At 43.1% G+C, this 21,504-nt stretch overlaps 1 protein-coding gene across 4 annotated transcripts in view; it reads left to right on the forward strand.

Annotated features, from left to right (window-relative positions):
• The window catches only part of LOC124116371, a 173,231-nt gene that overhangs the window by 105,151 nt on the left and 46,576 nt on the right, over window positions 1–21,504 (forward strand). The window lies entirely within an intron of this gene.

Consider the following 21,504-nt stretch of genomic DNA (forward strand, 5'->3'; position numbering starts at 1 on the left):
TTTGTTGACGCATGTCAACGTATCACAATTGCGTAGATCGTTGCTCATGAAGTCAATCACTTGATTGGCTGGTCCTGACTCGGTTATTTACAGACCGCCGTCTTCTAGCTGGAATATTGCTGAGTGCGGCGTTAAACAACAAACAAACAAACAAACAAACAAACAAAACACTGTGAGGAGAAATATTGGTCAGAATGTTAGTACATTTCTTTAATGTTCTTTGTCACAAAAAGATCACCGGTAGGGAATTAAAAAAACCTACTTCTTTGATAGGCATTTAGAAGTTGGAGTACTAAGTAAGGATAAGATAAATTCTTATCCTTACTTAAATAAAACCACATTACTGTAAATAGCATAGGTTCGCAATTTGTAAAAAAATGACACGGGAAAGAAAGTATGCCACGGTTCCATCCGCTAAATCCCAGTGCAGACTCATTAAAACGAAGGAGCTGGAATGCAATTCAGTACACCGCTTGTCATGTCTGTCATGACGGTGATTCATGTGTGAATCATGTGAGTCCTCTGATTCATATGTGAATTCATGTAGGTAATTGCACATATGTTTCGCGAAAAGACATGAGTCAGACTGGTAGTCGTGGTACTAGGATTACTCTCATGAACACACATCAACCTAGGCCATCACCTTGTCTAGCTCCATGGGCCGTGTGGTAGCCTGGTGGTTCAAGCGTTCGCTCGTCACGCCGAAGACCCGGGTTCGATTCCCCTCATGCGTACAATGTTTGAAGCCGATGTCTGGCGCCCCCTGCCGTGATATTGCTGGAACATTGCTAAATGCGGCGTAAAACCATACTCACACACTCTTTGCCTCTGTTTGACTGTATATAAAAAAGGGGCCCTTTACACAATGATATCAATCCACCAGTGTCTATACACGAATGAATGAACGCACGAACGAACGAATAAAATTAATTTATTTCCGAAAGATAAGTCAGACAGCTGTGGCTTTTGTGCAACAATCAAACAAAACAGACTCGACAGATTTTGAAAGGTCAGGTTTTGAAGGGGGTCAGTCGACCGTGAAAAATTAGTGTGTTTCCAAGTTGCCCAGAGAGCTAGAAAATCAATGACTAATAAACGGAATTTTTAAAAGGTTTAACAAACGTTTTCTGTCCTAACATTTCTTTTGCTCTGCTCGTTTTGTTTTGTACCATTGTCAATAATCCCAGATGGCCGCAGTGGGTGTTAACAGTGTTTGGCAATGTTTGGCAGAGTGTTTGGCAATGTTTGGCAGAGTGTTTGGCTGTTATTGGCTATGTTTGGCAGAGTGTTTGTTAACTGCACTTGGTGCATGCTCGACGAAGAAGTGCTCTGTTCCTCCTTTCACAGACAAAATATGTCTGTCTTTAATCAGTGACTGAAAGGATGAGTGAGTATTGTTTTACACCACAATAAGCAATATTCCAGCAATATCGGGGGACATCAGAAATAGGCTTCTCACTTTGTATCCATGTCGGGAATCGAACCAGGGCTTCGGCGTGACGGGCGAACGCTTTAACAATAACGCTACTCCACGCCCAAGTGACTAAAAGAATACTGCGTCTTACAAAACTCTATTTCCACTCGAAATGTTATCAGGACAATAAATAAACGAAGATTAGCCGATCGAGATGAACCGTTATGACGCTTGACCAGCAATGGGTGACACGGTATTGCTGCGATTTCAATGGGGATCGAACCCAGATTGTTTGCCGAATAAGCAACCGCTGCAACCACTAACCGCTGATATTTATCAAGGAGTCACTGGATATATACTGAACAAAAAAAGTTAGGGATCAGGAATATTTTGGTGGATATTTCAAGAAATTGTGTGTTCAGTATTTTGGGTTTAGTATATGTGACAAGACAATGCACCTGATTGCGGTAACATCATTCTGCTTCCTTGCAAGCTGTGATCGGATGAACAACATAGATACTGCATCGGCATACTGCTGCAGCCTCAGGCTCTGCAACCGAACGCTGCTTGCCATGGAACATGACACTGAAGCACGTGTTGCCTTCATTTTAATATGAAACAACTCTCCAAATTGGATCTTGTAAATATATGTACATGTAAATGGTCACTATGTTCCGGAATAAATAATGAACGGATCTCTAAGGAATATGCGTTCCTCTTTAACGTTCATTCCTGACTTGTTTACTTCAGAAATATACATCATTATGCTTTAACCTTTTTAAGTAGAACTTAACAACTCAATTGATTTTTTTAACATGCTGTAATTGCTTTCCCTCGCTCGAAATAGATACAGCTACTGTTTCTACAAAACAAATCGTTCACTAGAGGCCAGGTTGGATGTGCTGAATAGTTTGTATTATGCGTTCCCTGAAATATGATTTTGAGAGAAACACGTAACAAGTAACCGCTGTGCGGTGCACCATGTGGAACTGTTGAACTCGTCTGTGTGTGTGTGTGTGTGTGTGTGTGTGTGTGTGTGTGTGTGTGAAGGTATGGGGGGGGGGGGGGGGGGGGGGAGAGAGAATACCCCCGAGCAACATGCCAATCAGGCGATAATATCTAATCCACTGATCTTCATTTTTGATCTGTATAAAAAGACAACAGGCACCATCTATTGACTCAAACCAATGGCCAGTTTTCTGGCCTCCACATTCATTTGTTATAATAACGGTTATGGTGAAAATAAATTACTCTAAACTAATATAGTTGTGAAACCTAATTGTAAAATTTTGTCGGCAGATGGTTCTAATAATATTAAATTTATTCCTTATCTCTAATCAGAAATGCTTCATAACTGAGATGCGTTTGTCGGAGTACTCGCGTCACTTTAATGCAAAACATAAGTTATTTTATATATTTGTACACTGGCGGTCTTACATAATAATATGTGGGTAAATACTGGCTTCTGGCTTCTGAAGTGTGTATATAGTAACAAATGAATCTTCTCTCTACTACACAAAGCCCCATCACCACCATCCCCCACCACCAGGGCGCTGAGGTAGCCAAATGGTTAAAGCGTTCGTTCGTCACGCTGAAGGCCCTGGTTCGATTCCCGACATGGGAACAATGTATGATGCCCATATCTGTTGCCCCCGCCGTGATATTGCTGGAATATTTCTAAAAAGCGGCCTAAAACTACACTCGCTCACTCTTATTCCTCCCCCCCCCCCCCCATTTAATGTTTCATTTCCGGAGATATTGATGATTTACATAATATGAGAGACCATGTTGGACGTATCTCGCCCATCACTGAGCGTGTCAATAGTTCCAGACATTGAGGAAATATAATTGTGTTAGACCTCTGTGTGATGAACAATATTGCACCGGAAGTACATTTCAAAAGCAAGCCTTTTCCTGAAATTTGATCTGAATAACTTCTAACGCTTTCATAAATGTCGGACAAATCTAAAGTCACTGATAGTGATTTCTTCGGCCTTCCTAATTGGTCAATCGTGTTATTTGATTGATGGGCTGCAATAGGTTGAGTCGCTATGCAGAATTGCGTCCCTTCAAAGTGAAAGGATCCGATGGTTTTGTCTCACGTTTCCCACAAAGTATCCTTCGGAAGACCCTCTGGTCAAGCGAATACTAAATTGTGATTCATGGTTTTAAATTAATCACTAATGTTAACAGTTGAAGAATCAAATGGGTCCAGGAATCAAATAGCATTGTAGCGAACACCAAGGCTCTACCCATGCACGTTACCTGTGAAGAGGTGACTAACGGAATCGGGTGGTCAGGCTCGCTGACTTGGTTGATGGATGCCATCGTATCCCCATTGCGTACATCACTGAACTGTCAATCAGCACTCGATTATTTACAGATCGTCATCATATTGCTGAGTGCGGCGTTAAACAAGAAACAAACATGCAAACAAACAAAACACTGTGAGGAGAAATACTGGTCAGAATTTTAGTACATTTCTTTGATATTCTTTGTCACAAATAGATCACCGGTAGGAAATTGAATAAAACTACATTTCGATAAATAGCAGCTAATACATTTTTATAGATTCGCATTTTAAAAAAAAAATTACTCCGGTAGGAAAGTGTGCCACGGCTCCCTTCTCTAAATCCCAGTGCAGACTCATTGAAACGAAGGAGCTGGAATGCAATTCAGTACACGGCTTGTCATGTCTGTCATGACGGTGATTCATGTGTGAATTCAACAATCAAACAAAACCCATGCTCTATTGGTTGTTGTTGGTTTGTAGTTTAACGCCGCACTCAGCAATATTCAATATTCAAGCTACATGACAGCGATCTGTCAATAATCGAGTCTGGACCAGACAATCCAGTGATTGACATCATGAGCATCGATCCGCGCAATTTTGATCGATGACATGCATCAACCAGGTCAGCGAGCCTGACCACCCGATCCCGACAAGCATAGTCGCCTTTTACAGCAAGCATGGGTTGCTGAAGACCTATTCTAACCCGGATCTTCACGGGTCAGCGCCGTGAGTATGCTTTAGGGCATGGATGCTGCGACGCAAATACATTATACATGCATTAATATACATGTGTTCAAGTACTGTCGGATATGCTAGAAAAATGCTTTGTCTTTATTTAATTAATATTTAATAAATAGCATATCAAAGTAACGCAAATCTACCCGTTAGTCGCCTTTTACGACAAGTATAGTCACCTTTTACGGCAAGCATGGGTTGCTGAAGACCTATTCTACCCCGGAATCTTCACGGGACTAGGTTTTACCAATGTGATGAAGTGCAAAGCCTGCCTTGACCTGGAATTTTTTGTCTCATGCCCCAATATTTCCAGACTCTCACCCAAGTGTCTTTTTGTGTTATTAAATATCTCGGTATGAGTCGATAAGCCTGTGTAGACGATATTTGATATCAACAGACACGAGTGTAAGCATCCACATCGTCCGAAATCATTCTTCCAACTATTTCAGTTTGTAAATAGTAAAAAGCAGTGTCCTTTGTTCGTTTGTTTGTTTGTTGTTTAACGCCGCACTCAGCAATATTCCAGCCATATGACGGCGATCTGTAAAAAATCGAGTCTGGACCAGATAATTCAGTGATTGATATCATGAACATCCATCTACGCAATTGGGATACGATGACATGTATTAACCAAGTCAGCGAGCCTGACCACCCGATCCCGTTAGTCGCCTCTTACGACAAGAATTGTCTCATGTTAAGGCAAGCATGGGTTGGTGGAGATCTATTCTACCCCGGGTCTTCTCGGGTCCAGTGTTAAAGGTAAAAGTCTAGTGATGTCGTTATATTGTGACGCCAAATGGTCTATGAAGCAATATATTCAATTTCATTACACTGATATCTTCTATGAGATATCGCTTGATCTCACCAAGGTAATATCTCATGTGGAAGCCAGTTTTTTTATGATTAATTAAAATCGTATTAATTCAATTTGCGTTTAAACCAACTCGAACAGTGTACAGTTCCTTGCTGAGCTTTGACGGTTGTTCTTTAAGAAATAACTCTAATGACCGGTTCATGATATGACTTTTTCCCATAGCAAAGGCAGTGGAACACCCGCTCACTTAAAGCCATTAGCGTTACTAAATCATACGTGTGCCTCATCTGTGTGGAAAGCGACTAAAAGCTTGTTTCTACATTATGGTTATAATTCAACACTCCTGAGAGTGGCCATCGGCTTCATGTCAAGTAAAAACAATCAACAGGTCATGTAGACCTTAATACGCTACTCCAGTTTAATGACCTCTTGTTGAAATTTAACATCATTTGCTCTGAAGATAAGTCTGGTATATGTCTGGCAATCAGATGGTCATGTGCGCAATCGATTTCCCAAGTCGTTGGTTTATTGGCATCACAATAGTAGCTGAGTCATCCATTATCTTGCTGTAACCGTCGGGTCATTTCCAAACTCATGCATATTCCCGCGTTTGTAATACTCTAAATAATGAATTTCTTAATGTAATTAACCCCCATGTGGGTCTTCCCTGTGTAGTCTGTTTAAACCTAATTGGTACGTTGTAGATAAATATGTCAATATCTGTCAGTGTTAAACAACGGATGTTTCGCGGTGCGTCATCCAGATTGCGTTTGTGGACAAGGGTGTTGGAGACGTTGGAAATGGTAGTGTGATAATGTGTATAATGCATGCATTCAACGATGTTACGTGATTGCCCCTCCGACTCAGCACCCCCCCCCCCCCCCCCCCCCCCCCCCCCCGCCAAACCCCACCCTCTCCCCGCTGAAGGAAACACTTACTCTTCGTCAATAATCAATGGTTGAAGTACAGTTGAACGTAGCTTACCCTTTTCGAAAATACCTTAAGTTATGTAATCACTGATTTTCAGTGGTCCATTCATATAATTTCCACAGCTATTTGCCCATTACGCCAAGTGGAATTTATTTCGGATGAAAATCTAGGCTGGTTATTCTCTTGCATTGACAATTTATATTTCATGTACAGCTGAACGTGGTTGATATACAGCTTTATGATAAAATGGGTAGGTTTCTCGACAGAATAAAGCGGATGAAAACGATATCCTTTGGGGTCATATGCGGATAGAGATGCAAATATCAAGGTCAAGTTGGGACACCTTTCCGTGTTTACAAACAAACATGGCGTCGCCCTTGTCATTCGGCGTTCAAGTCAGAATTAACCATCGGGAATCTGGAGAAACTACTGGGATAATTGTTCTCATTATCAAAAAAATAGTCTAGTCTACTAACGTAGCTGAAGTATTTTACAAGTTTTGGCACCATTGGAAATATAAATTGCGAAACAATTTAGCGAGGACACGAGCCCAACAGGATGGGATTCAATATATACTACTCAAAAGAAGTTAAGGATCACCTGATTCTTTCATATTACTATTGTTAATCTCTCATGTCATGACAGATTTACTTTACCATTATGAAAGAATCGGGTGATCCGTAACTTCTTTTGAGTAGTATATATGCTTAATGACTTCTGCGGCTTGGAACCTTTTCCCCCAATTAAAACAGTTGGATTTGACCTTCTTTCGTTTTGTCGCGGTGTGTACATCTGACTGCACTTCGTAACGGTATGACAGGACAGGCAGACTAAACAAACGTGTCGTCTCATAGCATAGGGTTAGAGTAGCTTCCCTTTGATAAAGGGCAGTTACTCTACTTAAAAGACCAATGGGTTGCCGCGAAAAGGCAAGTAGAAACAATTGTGTGTGCAATTGTTGTTTTGCCTATATGTAGTTGCGCCACTGTATAAGAAGCAGGTGTCAGTTGGAAATGTATTGACTATTGTCACTGTCCGACTGACACGTTACTTACCTTCTGACGTAATATATTAATGCGTACATTCCAAGAAAACTTGCAATGTTTAGTTTATGTTTGTGAGAGAAGGGAAGACAATTTTCGAGCACAGATCACAACCTCAATGACACAGTGTGTGTAAGTTCCCAATGAGGGAAAAGCATAGGTCACATGATTATCTAATATTGTTTGTTTGTTTTTTAACGCCGCACTCAACAATATACCAGCCACATGACGTCGGTCTGTAAAAACATCGAGTCTGGACCAGACAATCCAGTAAGCATCGGCCTGTAAATAGAGTCGGAACCAGACAATCCAGTGATTGACATCATGAGTTTCGATCCACGCAATTGGGATACGATGACATGCATCAACCAAGTCAGCGAGCCTGACCACCCGATTCTGTAAGTCGCCTCTTACGACAAGCATAGTCGCCTTTTACGGCAAGTGTCGGTTGCTGAAGACCTATTCTACCCCGGATCTTCATGGGTAGATTATCTAATTACGAGCATGAGTGAGTGAGTGAGTTTGGTTCAATGTTCGGGGCATCAACGGGGGCGGTCGGGTAGCCTAGTGGTTAAAGCGTTCGCTCGTCACGCCGAAGACCCGGGTTCGATTCCCGACTTGGGTACAATGTGTGAAGCCAATTTCTGGTGTCCCCCGGCGTGATATTGCTGGAATATTGCTAAAAGCGGCGTAAAACCACACTCACTCACTCGGGGCATCAAACATCTAACGTGTACACAAGAGTGATGGAGAGGATGATGGAGAGGATGGTTGATGTGGGGCACACACGGTACAGGTATATCACAGCTCGGGGCAACAAACTTCACAATTTAACAATGCTTTAAAAACCATTTCTGTTCCGTCACGTAGTGTCTGCTTGGTGTGGGAGGAAAGTGATGCAGGACTTCGGAAAAAACCGACTGCAATGTGTTTGCCAAGTCTTTAATTTCCGCAGGCTTCATCTCTGTGTGTTAACACTGTCAAGCCATGTCAAAACTATGTTCAACGTGCTTAGGTAACAGATGCAACGTCACATAGTCACGCGACACGCACAGTGCATTATAATATCAAACAAGAAAACACGATCACGCGACATACGCTAGGCTGTGGTATACCACAATACGCTTCCATACACATTGAATACATTCATGTACATATTAATGTTGGGACTAGATAATCATAAACGAAGCGTGAACAAACCGCAATGTTAAAAATGACGATATATGGTAATTTTAGTAAGACAGCCTTGGGGCGGTCGGGTAGCCTAGTGGTTAAAGCGTTCGCTCGTCATGCCGAAGACCCGGGTTCGATTCCCGACATGGGTACAATAAGTGAAGCCCATTTCTGGTGTCCCCCGCCGTGATATTGCTGGAATATTGCTAAAAGCGGCGAAAAAACATACTCATTCACTCACTAAGACAGCCTTGCTTGGGGTCAAATAACTGTCAGCCCTCGATATGGGGAACTAGCTGGTGGGAGCTTGCCTTGAAACAAGAGATGAGAGATGTGACGTCCTTTGGGTTTATTCAAGCAAGGGTGCCGAGGACCAACACCCAATGAGTTATATACCCCCACAGCACTACTCGTATCACATTAACAATTACTTTGATATTATAATTTCTAGCAAGGTTAACAGCCATGGGTTGTCAAAGTCGACTACACAAAAACAGGCGGTAACAGAACAGTATCAGTATAGCCAAACAAGAGTCGATTTTAATTACAGTTTTACATGATGGTCGAACCTGTGCCAGCTGGTAACAAATCATCTATTAAGAGAACAAAGGCCGGTTGGGACGTACTCCCCGAATTTATCTGTGAATACGTAATTTACTGTTCGCGGAATGAGGGGCAGCAGTCATGGCCGACCAGTGGCGATAAAAACGAGTACTGGTCTAGCGACTTTCGAATTTTAGAATTTCCTTGGTTAAGTTTAATTTGTGAAAAATATAAAAAAGTGTAATGAAATATATCCACTGTAATAATAGCATTGCATAACATGCGGAATGAGTTAGGCTAAACTATTGAATATTAGTGGGTTGGGTGTGTCCCAATCTCATTAAAATCAGATCTTAGTTCTCGCTATTGCTAAACGAAGATCTGAGGACATCCCATTTCGGGTCACATCTGACCGACCTTGCGCGAACTTTGACCGACCAATGGAATGACTGACAAGAAGTCGACATTAGCCAATCAGAAGGCAGCTCTCTCGTGCTTTAAAGGACTAATTTCAAATTGGCGACTACGCTTCGAAAGATATTTTGGCAAATTCTCGATTACAAATTTGAAACCTTAACAAAAGAACATTTTAGAATGGCTAATAGTCTAGATTGTATGGTTTCAGTCAGTGGACATAACTGTACTTCATGTGTATACGTCACAGGAAATTGAAAATCAGCCATCATTCAGTTTAAATCTAATTCTCAATTTCGAATATATTGTCACTGATGTTTTTTCTTTATTTTTTTTTACACCCATATTTCCTGTTGAGTGAGTGAGTGAGTTGGGTTTAACGCCGCTTTGAACAGGTATTTTATATTTTATTATATATATATATTATTATGATATTATGATATTATATTTCGTCGGATAATCAAGAAGAATTGTCCTCTGACTTTGATGTGTTGTGTTCTAAGCCCCGTGGCACTAAAAATAGCAGGGGGCACGGGTGGCCCAGTCGTCTAAGGCGCCGCGATTCGATGTGCAGAGTTGCGTCCCTTGGGCACGCCAGAAACCTATGATTGTGGGTTCGAATCCCGGTTTGCCCCGATTATGTTTCTAAGTTTGTCAGCACCATACCCCTGCTCGTGGATTTCACCGAAGTGGTAAACGTCTGAGACCTGCATCACTTCGGGCTTTCCTCCCACATTAAGCTGACACGCCGTGATATAACTGTAATACTGTTAAAAGCGGCGTTAAACCCAACTCACTCACTCACTCACTCACTCACTCACTAAAACCAGAACGATTCTGGGGTTAAACAGCGCTTGGAACGGGCATTCGATGACTATCTTTGAATCCGGTAGCCCTCAGGGGAACCCTCAGACGCTTACCACTTCGATGAAACCAACGGAAAACTGGTGCTGACATACATGTACCTAGCAATATAACCGGGCTCAAGTCGAATAAGTTCCTTATTCACTATTCATTATTCTCACTATTCATTTGATAATTTTGTCAACTTCAACTGGAACCCGGTCCCGTGTTACACGCGTGGCACACGCGTGTGCAACGGGTTGCACACGCGCTGCACACCCGTTCCACACCCGTGTCCAACGGGTGCTCACCCCGTGTGCAACCCGTTGAGCACCCGTGTCACATGCGTGTTACACGCGTTCTCAACGCGTGTTAGGGGAATGAACTTTTAGGCAGTAGTGTACCTAGCACTATACCCGGGCTCAAGTCGAATAAGTTAGTGTCTGAATGATTAAACTTTTTAAAAGCGTGTTAAAGTTCATGATACGTGTAACTGTGTAGTCAACAACGTCTCGTCAATATAACGTAATGCTTACAATACGAATGATGTAGGGCCGCTCGCGTCCATGCAGTAAGTACATACAGTGCTGATTGTTTACTACTTTGCATTCCAGATAATCAATACTTACATTTAAAGTGCTGTAAACACCGAACTCTCACTATATGAAACTCAATGTTCTTGAATCGATCAGGCGAAAACCACAATACCCATGTCAATTATTTACGTCACAGCGTAGTGTATATATTATGCTGAGTAAGGGAGAAGAAGCGTTCCTCGTTAGCCCCTATCGTGGATATTTATGGACTAGTTAATCACTGACGCATTAAGAAGAAACTCCTTTGCTCCATGAATAGACGAAAATCGTTATTTAGAAACTGGCAAGTCACATGTCGCTAGCCATTTGGTCACACCTGTAGGATCGGGAGAGCGTATAGCCAGGTCATAAATTAATGATTACATTTTCATTCCCGTCGCTTAAAATGAGTGAGTGAGTGAGTATGGTTTAACGCCGCATTTAACAATATTCCAGCAATATCACGGCGGGGGACACTAGAAATGGGCTTCACACATTGTACCCATCTCAGGAACAGAACCAGGTCTTCGGCGTGACGAGCGAACGCTTTAACCACTAGGCTTCCCCACATCCCCCCGTCGCTTCAAACGCTTCAAACACCTAGCTTCATATACTTGTATAGCCCGAAGTGACTGTAAAGAACAGGCACATGTCCTGTTTTCGTTGTTCACTTGATGAAATACTCCATTACAAGGTACAGCTGAACATCCATGCTTTAAGAGAACCGGGGCGGCTGGGTAGCCTAATGATGAAAGCGTTCGCTCGACACGCCAAAGACCCGGCGTCCCAGCCGTGAAGTTGCTGATATATTGCTAAAGGCGGCGTAAAACCATACTCACTCCCTCACTCACTCACTCAGAATCACCTCCATCAACAGTTAATGCACCCCGAACCCGTGAAGATCCGGGGTAGAATAGGTATTCAGCAACCCTTGCTTGCCGACCAACGGGATCGGGGGGTCAGGCTCGCTGACTTGGTCGATTCATGTTTATTGATCCCAATTGCGTGGATCGAGGCTCATGATATCAATCACTGGATTGTGTGGTCCAGACTCGATTATTTACAGATCGCCGCCATATAGCGGGAATATTGCTGAGTGCGGCGTAAAACAACAACCAAACCAAAATTAATGCCCACTGATCTGCGCAGCTTTTTTAAACAAATGAAATATTTGGATATAATACCTCCCGACGAAATTCTAATACTTAATTTATTGTGGACGTGTACATAAAGTTAGAAGCCTATTCCTATGCGCACAATGTCGCGATGAGAGCACACATTGGGAATTCGATTTTGTCTGTGTCTTTTATCATCCGACCATGAGATGCTGGACTTGCCATATAACGATATTGTCAACCATTTTTGTGGCGTGTCCCTCAAACAAATGCTCGTATAACCAACAATGTGATCACTTCACTATGTAAATAAAGTGCTTATGAATCACACGGAGAACCACATTCACTTGCACGATTGAGCTGAAATACAATGAGTTTTATATGTGCATATTTCCTTGCCCATTTATAGGCAAATATTCTGTTACACAATCTCGATTACTGTCAAAACGAACAGCTGTACACAGAAAATATCAATACGACAACAATCGTCATTGGGTATGCTCAGTTAGGCAGCTTTGTGAATAGGAATATTATACAAAACTTACATTAGTTATTCGTGTTGAAGTATTCCTATCTACTGCAGTATGCATAGAAGACGAGTTCTGGATGCGCCCACCTTGTTAAATGTCACGTTGTTTGCCTTTATATGGGATAATAAGTATAACGTCATCTCTCCGGGTTTTCATTTCATTTTCATCATGTCCATTAAGCTTTGTACATTTCATGTTGTGAGTAACAGAGGGGACACGGGTGACCCAGTTTTCTGAGTTGTTGAAATCGCTGTACAGAGTTGCGCCCCTTTGACGTGACAGGAACCTAGGATTGTGTTTTCGAATCCCAGATTATGGTTTTAGGTTTGTCAGCACCATGCCCGTGCTGGGTTATACAAAACGTTCTGAACGACTTGCATTATTTCTGGTTTTCCTCCGACATTAAGCAGATACGATGTGATGTGACTGCGTTACTGTTCATTCACTCTCTCAAATCGACTTTTCACCCGATTCCTAATTCCTAACACTGTGTCGTGACCGTTCCTTCAGTCTCTCGCTTCCTCATCGACAGCCACTCACAATCGGTAAAAATATACCAACAACTTGCTCCCTTACAAATTCATTCCTTCCCTATTTCTTTCTCTCTCACCTCTCTCTCGCCGTCTCTCTCTCCCTCACCCCCTCTCTCTCACTCTCACCCTTCTCTCTCTCTCTCTCTCTCTGTCACACCTCTCTCTGTCACATCTCTCTCTCTCTCACATCTCTCTCACTCTCATCCCTCTCCCTCTCTGTCATATCTCTCTCTCTCTCACCCTCTCTCCCCTCTTTCTCTCTCACCTCTCTCTCGCCGTCTCTCTCTCCCTCACCCCCTCTTCCCCCTCTCTCTCACTCTCACCCTTCTCTCTCTCTCTCTCTCTCTGTCACACCTCTCTCTGTCACATCTCTCTCTCTCTCTCACATCTCTCTCACTCTCATCCCTCTCCCTCTCTGTCATATCTCTCTCTCTCTCACCCTCTCTCCCCCTCTTTCTCTCTCACCTCTCTCTCGCCGTCTCTCTCTCCCTCACCCCCTCTTCCCATCTCTCTCACCCTTCTCTCTCTCTCTCTCTCTCTCTCTCTGTCACATCTCTCTCTGTCACATCTCTCTATCTCTCACATCTCTCTCTCACTCTCATCCCTCTCCCTCTCTGTCATATCTCTCTCTCTCTCACCCTCTCTCCCCCTCTTTCTCTCTCGCTCCCATCTCTCTCTCTCTCTCTCTCTCTCACCCTCTCTCCCCCCTCTTTCTCTCTCGCTCCCATCTCTCTCTCTCTCTCTCCCATCTCTCTCTCTCTCACATCTCTCTCTCACACATCTCTCTCACCCTCTCTCCCCCCTCTTTCTCTCTCGCTCCCATCTCTCTCTCTCTCTCTCTCCCATCTCTCTCTCTCTCACATATCTCTCTCTCTCTCTCACACATCTCTCTCTCACCCTCTCTCTCCCTCCCCCCTCTTTCTCTCTCGCTCGCTCTCTTTCTTTCGGGATAACGTTAGTTTTCATCAAAGTCCTCAGCATTGGAACAACCACAAAACAGAGCCCTAGAATCATATACCTAAAAAAAATAGAACAGTATCGTATTTTTCTAGTGACAGCCTCCAACTCAACATCGATACACAGTCGTCCAGATCCCTGCGCTGAGATCAGTCCACGCCCTCCTAATACAGTGAACACATTAATGCACATTTCGATTAATGGATGAGATATGCTGGATGTTATCAAGTGTCTACGTTTACCCGCACATCAGAACTTCCATGCCCCATATGGCCAACGTTAATCAATACCATCAAGTGTAGCCGTTCATGTAACGTTGTTTGCATGGCCAATACACGGCAGACATTAATATGACTTGACTTGGCTTACCTCAGTACTCTAAGAGGGTATGTAAGTCCCACATCATTCGAAGTATTTTTATGCATGCCAGAATTTTAAAAAGTAGTATTTTCGTCATTTTAACATAAGGCTTAACTGGTATACTATCACCAGTGACTGAAGGGATGATATAAATCCTGCCAGGATCCATGCAGGAAGCACAGGTACTGTAAGTCCCCATGGTCCCTGGTATGGTGATCTCCCTTTAGTTACTGACGATCTCAAGCCCATTTTATATTGTGATGTCAATCCATTCTTTCTCCTTTTAAATGTGCCTCAACTAGTTTTAAATCTAATCTGTGATATGCTAGTTATTGTACTGTCCTTCGATGACAGGTTTTTATTCAGTCTGAATATATGTATTATTAATGTACTTCTCGTCACGATATGGCTGAAATACTGCCGATGTGACGTTAAATATTAACTCACTCACTCACTCACTACCTCAGTGCTCGCTTGTCTCAGTACATTACCTTTCTCCCCTTGTTTGCTGTTTTACAATTTCAGTGTTTGTGTTAGGCAGTGCTATTGTTGGGTATTGTATATTTAAAGTTGTATAAAGCGAGACCTCGTTAGCCCGGACCTCGGTAATCCGAAATCCTCGCTAATCCGAAATCCTCGCTTTCCGACCGATTGTTTGAGGGGCGTCTATATGACATGAAAATGCCCGATACGATGGTTCGTCCATCTGGACAACACGAACCACCCTCCTCCGAACGGTTCCCTCCGGATAAATGAGGTTTTACTGTATAGGGTATAATGTTGGCCTTGTTATATACCCTATCATGTCCCCGTGTCAGTCGTAAGTAGACTCTGTGTATGTTGTGTGGTGTAATAAATCCTCTCCCGACTGCGTAGGCATGCTCATGCTGTCAACCACTCGTTAGACTGGCCAAAACACGAATATTTATAAGCCCCCGTGATATAGCTGCAAAACTGCTGATATGTTTTAAGAACAATATTCCTTCACCAATCCGTCGTGACTCCGAAAAACCCTCTTATTATATAGGCCAAATTATTTGAAGCCATGAACGTTCATGCAAACACCAGCACCTAAATCGGAACACGCCCAACGTTAGGCAATTATGTATTGAGCATGAATACATCACGTCGATTTGTAGGGCACATTAAAAGTACTTCCTGCTCGGTGGCTTCATTTGCATATCTATCGGATCGGCATCCCACGCATGTCAGCCCGTGAAGATCCGGGGTAGACAAGGTCTTCAGCAACCCATGCTTGCCGTTGGGGGCAATGCTTGTCAAAAGTAGCGACTAACTGGATCGGTTGGTCAGGCTTGCTGACTTGGTTGATGCATTTCATCGTATCCCAATTGCATAGATCGATGCTCATGATGTCAATCACTGGATTGTCTGGTCCCGACTCTATTTACAGACCGATTCTCACGATGCTCACGGGATTGACAACAACCACGCGTGTCGGATTGGTTTGTTGCATCAACAAACACTATTCATTCTAATTATTATACACATATATCTATGGCATTTCATGCAAACATGACAAGCGTATTCCTTCAAATGTCGATAACAAGTCAATTGACCAAAAACGCGCTACCACGTCAAGTATATCGGAAAACGTATCTTATCTCTCTACAAGAATCGGATATTTCCGTTAACATTACTGTTTTGACATACAAATTCCGAGATAATTGATAGCAGAGGCATGATCCAATCCTTGACCAAAATGGCTTCCAACGAGATACCTGCCTCCGGGTTCATGAAGTCCCTATCCACTGACCCACTCCCTGTCAGGGGGCGGCAGGGTGGCCTGTTTGTTAAAGCGTTCGTTCTGTACGCCAAGAATAGCGATGGGGTAGCCTTGTGGTTAAAGAATTCGCTCGTCTCGCCGAAGACCCGGGTTCGATTCCCCTCATGCGTACAATGTGTGAAGCCGATGCCTGGTGTCCCCCGCCGTGATATTGCTGGAATATTGCTAAAAGCGGCGTAAGATATACTCACTCTGTACGTCAAGAACCCAGTTCGAATTTGACATAAGCACGCTATTGGGACCTCAATACCAAAATGTACCCGTCGTGCTTAGGCTGAGCATTTCAATTATCCCCTGGAGCAAAGAGTTTCATGTATGTTAGTGAATACCAATTCCATGGTGAGGTGAGGTGAGGTGAGGTGAAATTGAGTTTAACGTCGCGTCCAAGATATTTGCACTTATATAGCGACGTGCATGCACGAGTGTGTGTGTGTGTGGCTGCTTGTACTAGTCCGGACTGATGCCTGTTTATAGTGCTAGCCCACTGAGATACCATGCCGCAGTTTTACATGAAGACACCACTCAGACACAGTATACTGACTCCGAGCCGACAAGTCCTTGTTTTAGCCCCTTAATGCCGAGCGCCAGACAGGGTAACAACAAGTACCATCTTTTAACGTCTTTTGGTATGACGCGGCCGGGGATCGAACCCGGGCGGACGCTCTACCACTAGACCACGGAGGCGGTCAATTCCATGGTATTGTTTTGATAGCCCAAATACTACTCTTGTATACCAACATTTAGACAAGGTAGAACTTCTTTCATCCTGTTGGACTGAAAGTGACAGTCAGATGATTTGTTCTTTCGAATTTGTGGGGGCCGGGGGATTTGTCATCTTCTGATGACTCTTGTTTCCTTCAACTTTAAGCGGCATTGCATATTATGATTGCTTTGGGGACCAATGTTCCATTTTGTACATGCATGAAATGTGTCCATAAATGGTGATTAAACGCAACATAGGATTCCATGATGCATATTAGATTGAAAGCGGAGTTCTTGTTGCGAAATTGAGTTAAATGCATACTTTATTTGAACATCGATTTGTTTTACAACCTCTGGGTTGGCAATAGCTGAAAATTGAATCAGCGTATGAAGAAATACTAAAACACTCACTCACTGAATGCGTTGAAGGTTGGAATCTATTGTTGGTGTGGAAGAATGTTTTGGGGTGTTGCCATTATACTGAGGTCAAGGTTGATTTGTCCCGAGAGTTCTGAAGATCAGTCCGGAAAAGTCAGGCTGTCCCCTGTCGATGTGACATGACGTCATTGAATGTGAGGCTCCAAGACTTGGTGCTGAATGGTCCCTTAGTGTGTGTTGATGACGGAGTCAGTCAAGTCCTTACATTGGGGTGAGGGTGAGCCGGAGGGGTCGGGGCTGTCCTCTTCCACTGAAGTTTGAGTTATGGGGATGCTATAATATATAACTTGAGAAGTAGTTTGAACGTGCTAGCTTGAGGAGAATCACTTCTAGAATACACCTTTGATACCCGAACGCTTCCGGAATACACCTTTGACACCCTTACGCCTCCAGAATATTAATACACCTTTGGTGCCCTAACGCTTCCAGACTACACCTTTGATACCCAAACGCTTCCAGAATATTAATACACCTTTGATGCCCTAACGCTTCCAGAATACACCTTTGATACCCAAACGCTTCCAGAACATTAATACATGTTTGATGCCCAAACGCTTCCAGAATACACCTTTGATACCCAAACGCTTCCAGAATATTAATACACCTTTGATGCCCTAACGCTTCCAGAATACACCTTTGACACCCTCACCCTTTACACTTTTGATGTCCTAACACGCTTCCAGAATACACCTTTATAACCCTAGTACTTCGAGGATACTATTATACCTTTTATGCCCTAACACTTCCATAATACACCTTTGTAACCCTAACACTTCTAGAATATTAATACACCTTTGATGCCCTAGCACCTCCAGGATACACCTTTGATTCCAGAATATTAATACATCTTCGATGCCATAACACTTCCAGAATACACCTTTGTAGCCCTAGCACCTCCAGGATACACCTTTGATGCCCTAACGCTTCTAGAATATTAATACACCCTTGATGCCCTAACGCTTCTAGAATATTAATACACCTTTGAAGCCCTAACACTTCTAGAATATTAATACACCGTTGATGCCCTAACACTTTAGAATATTAATACACCTTTGATGCCCTAGCACCTCCAGGGTACACCTTTGATTCCAGAATATTAATACATCGATGATGCCAAAACACTTCCAGAATACACCTTTGTTGCCCTAGCACCTCCAGGATACACCTTTGATGCCCTAACGCTTCTAGAATATTAATACACCGTTGATGCCCTAGCACCTCCAGGGTACACCTTTGATTCCAGAATATTAATACATCGTTGATGCCAAAAACATTCCAGAACACAACTTTGTTGCCCTAGCACCTCAAGGATACACCTTTGATGCCCTAGCGCATCCAGAATATACCGTTGATAACCTTACACATCCAGAATACACCTTGGGTATCCTAACGCTTCTCGAATACGCCTTTAAAAATTTGATACGCTAACAATACCAGAAAACACCTTTGATGCCCTAACGCTTCCAGATTTTTTCTGCCCATTTCACTGACAATTTGTGTCAAAAGTACGTCAGTGGTGAATAATCCAAGAGGATTGTTCGCCTAATGGTTTCCATGTTACAAATACATCATTGGCCTATAGCACAAGGTGTGAGACAAGGACTCCTATCAGTGCGCTACATGCACGATGCAACTGAGGGCATTGACTACAATATTGATTTCATCAAGTACAGTTTGCAAAAAAAAAGAGTTGCTTTTTAACAAACTTTATCTGAATTCTCATGTTCCTATTTTCTACAGATCAGAGAACCCATTGTAACTGTTTGGATTGTTACCCTAAATGAGACGATAGTTTCGTTGATTATCAATAAAGCACAGCGATGTATAGGTGCCGTTAATGTCACTGTTTACCTCATATCATTGGACGTTCGAAAGACCGCCTTCGTGGTGTAGTGGTAGAGCGGGAAAACGGGACTGGTAGAATCGGATGCCAAACGAAAGGGCAAGGGATTTTATACGTGTCACAAAATACAGTGTTGCATGATGTTTAAAAAACCAATTAGCCTCAAAGTTTTAATTAAAAAAACACACCTGGTTTTGCAGTTTTCTATCAAATGGTCAGTCAATGAGTGTGCCATTGCAACGACCGCCTCCGTGGTCTAGTGGTAGAGCGTCCGCCCGGAGAGCGTAAGGCCTGGGGGTCGATTCCCGGCCGCGTCATACCAAAAGACGTTAAAAGAGGGTACTTGTTGTTACCCTGTCTGGCGCTCGGCATTAAGGGGTTAAAACAAGGACTGGTCTGCTTGGAGTCAGCATGCTGTGTCTGAGTGGGGTGTTCATGTTAAACTGCGGCACGGTATCTCAGTGAGCTAAAGTAGTCACGGAAATGAAAAAAACTTTTTTTTCGCTCTCAGATTTTAAATAAATACAAAATATATAAATATTCAAACAACTCAATTAGTACTAATTGGGCCTTGGCACAAATACAGCGTATCAAAGGTTTTTATGTCTTTTTACACGTAAAAGTGTGTAAAAATATGAACAAAACAGACTATTGTGAAACTGAGCATAACCAGGTGTTTGTAGATCAAGGTGAATGTCAATGACCTATGACACCTTGACGACAGGTGAAAACAGGTGCTTGAAACCAACGTGCATATGATTTGTCAGTGGTTAGTGATTTGTGAGTGGCACTGTGGGATAGTGAATCATCGTCAAAATATCAGAACGTAAAAGTAACATATTCCCTTCTCAAACAACAACTTACATGTACATGTCATTATTATTATGTACATAAACATAGCTGTTATTTTTATTGATGTTTTGATAACTTTTTTTCCAGGCCAATTTGCATAATGCCTATAGCCTATTTCTGCCATGTCAATTTGGACTTAGTTTTATTCCGGACAAGTACAAGCAGCCACACACACACGCATACACACACACGCACACACACACACACGCACACGCACGCACACGCGCACACACACACACACACACACACACACACACACACACACACACACACACACACACACACACTAACACACACTAACACACTAACACACACACACACACTAACACACACACACACGTGCATGCACGTCGCTATATAAGTGCAATAATCTTGGACGCGACGTTAAACCCAATTTCACCTCACCTCCATTGCAACGCGTGCCAGAGGGGTATCGTTTGAGCTGTGAGACCCGTCCTCTCACTCGTTCCCGTTTGCTGAACACGATATCATAACACGATAAAGCTGACATATAGTTGACATGTAAAGTTCCACAACAATGTCATGCCACACTGGAGTCATTGAGTTCAGGGACAGGTCGGTGGTGACACAGTGCTGCTGCGGCCTCTGGTCGGCATGTTAACGTTGGTTGAACTTTCAGTTTCTCCTCCAGATTAATTAATCCGGAGCACCTGTGACCACGTGTGTGCGGACAACGGCAAGCTGTACGTGACGGAGACACACCTGTCTCAGTGGGGTTTATTATAGAGGATACTTCATTCGTGTCAAATGCTTATTGATTTTTTCACGGGATTGTCGAGAGGCTCCATATGTGTACATTCGTGTTGGACTGGTGGATAAACATTGGTCGTGTTCCTAGCTTCAAGTCCTCTGTTTGGAGATCTCGGGAAGGATGATGGAAGTTGAGGATCCGGACTGTTTCGTATTGCCACTGTAGTCTGATGTCGGGGGTAGTCTGATGCCGACTCCATATAGTCTGATGTCGACTCTGTGATGTTGGCTCTGTGGTCTGATGTCGGCTAAAGTCTGATGTCGGCTGTAGTCTGATGTCGACTCCTTGGTCTGACCTCGGCTTTTGTCTGATGTCGGCTCTATGTTCTGTTGTCTGCTCTAAGGTCTGATGTCGGCTCTATGGTCTGATGTCGGCTTTATGTTCTGATGTTGACTCTATTGTCTGATCTCAGCTATAGCCTGATGTCGGCTCTATGGTCTGATGTCAGCTCTATGGTCTGATGTTGACTCTATTGTCTGATCTCAGCTATAGCCTGATGTCAGCTCTATGGTCTGATGTCAGCTCTATGGTCTGATGTCGGCTCTATGGTCTGATGTCGGCTCTATGGTTTGATGTCGGCTCTATGGTCTGATGTTGACTCTATTGTCTGATCTCAGCTATAGCCTGATGTCGGCTCTATGGTCTAATGTCAGCTCTATGGTCTGATGTCAGCTCTATGGTCTGATGTCAGCTCTATGTTCTGATGTTGACTCTATTGTCTGATCTCAGCTATAGCCTGATGTCGGCTCTATGGTCTGATGTCAGCTCTATGGTCTGATGTTGACTCTATTGTCTGATCTCAGCTATAGCCTGATGTCAGC

This window comes from Haliotis rufescens, unplaced genomic scaffold (assembly GCF_023055435.1).
Source record: "Haliotis rufescens isolate VD_foot unplaced genomic scaffold, xgHalRufe1.0.p SCAF_55, whole genome shotgun sequence".
In the NCBI taxonomy this organism is placed as follows: Eukaryota; Metazoa; Mollusca; class Gastropoda; order Lepetellida; family Haliotidae; genus Haliotis; species Haliotis rufescens.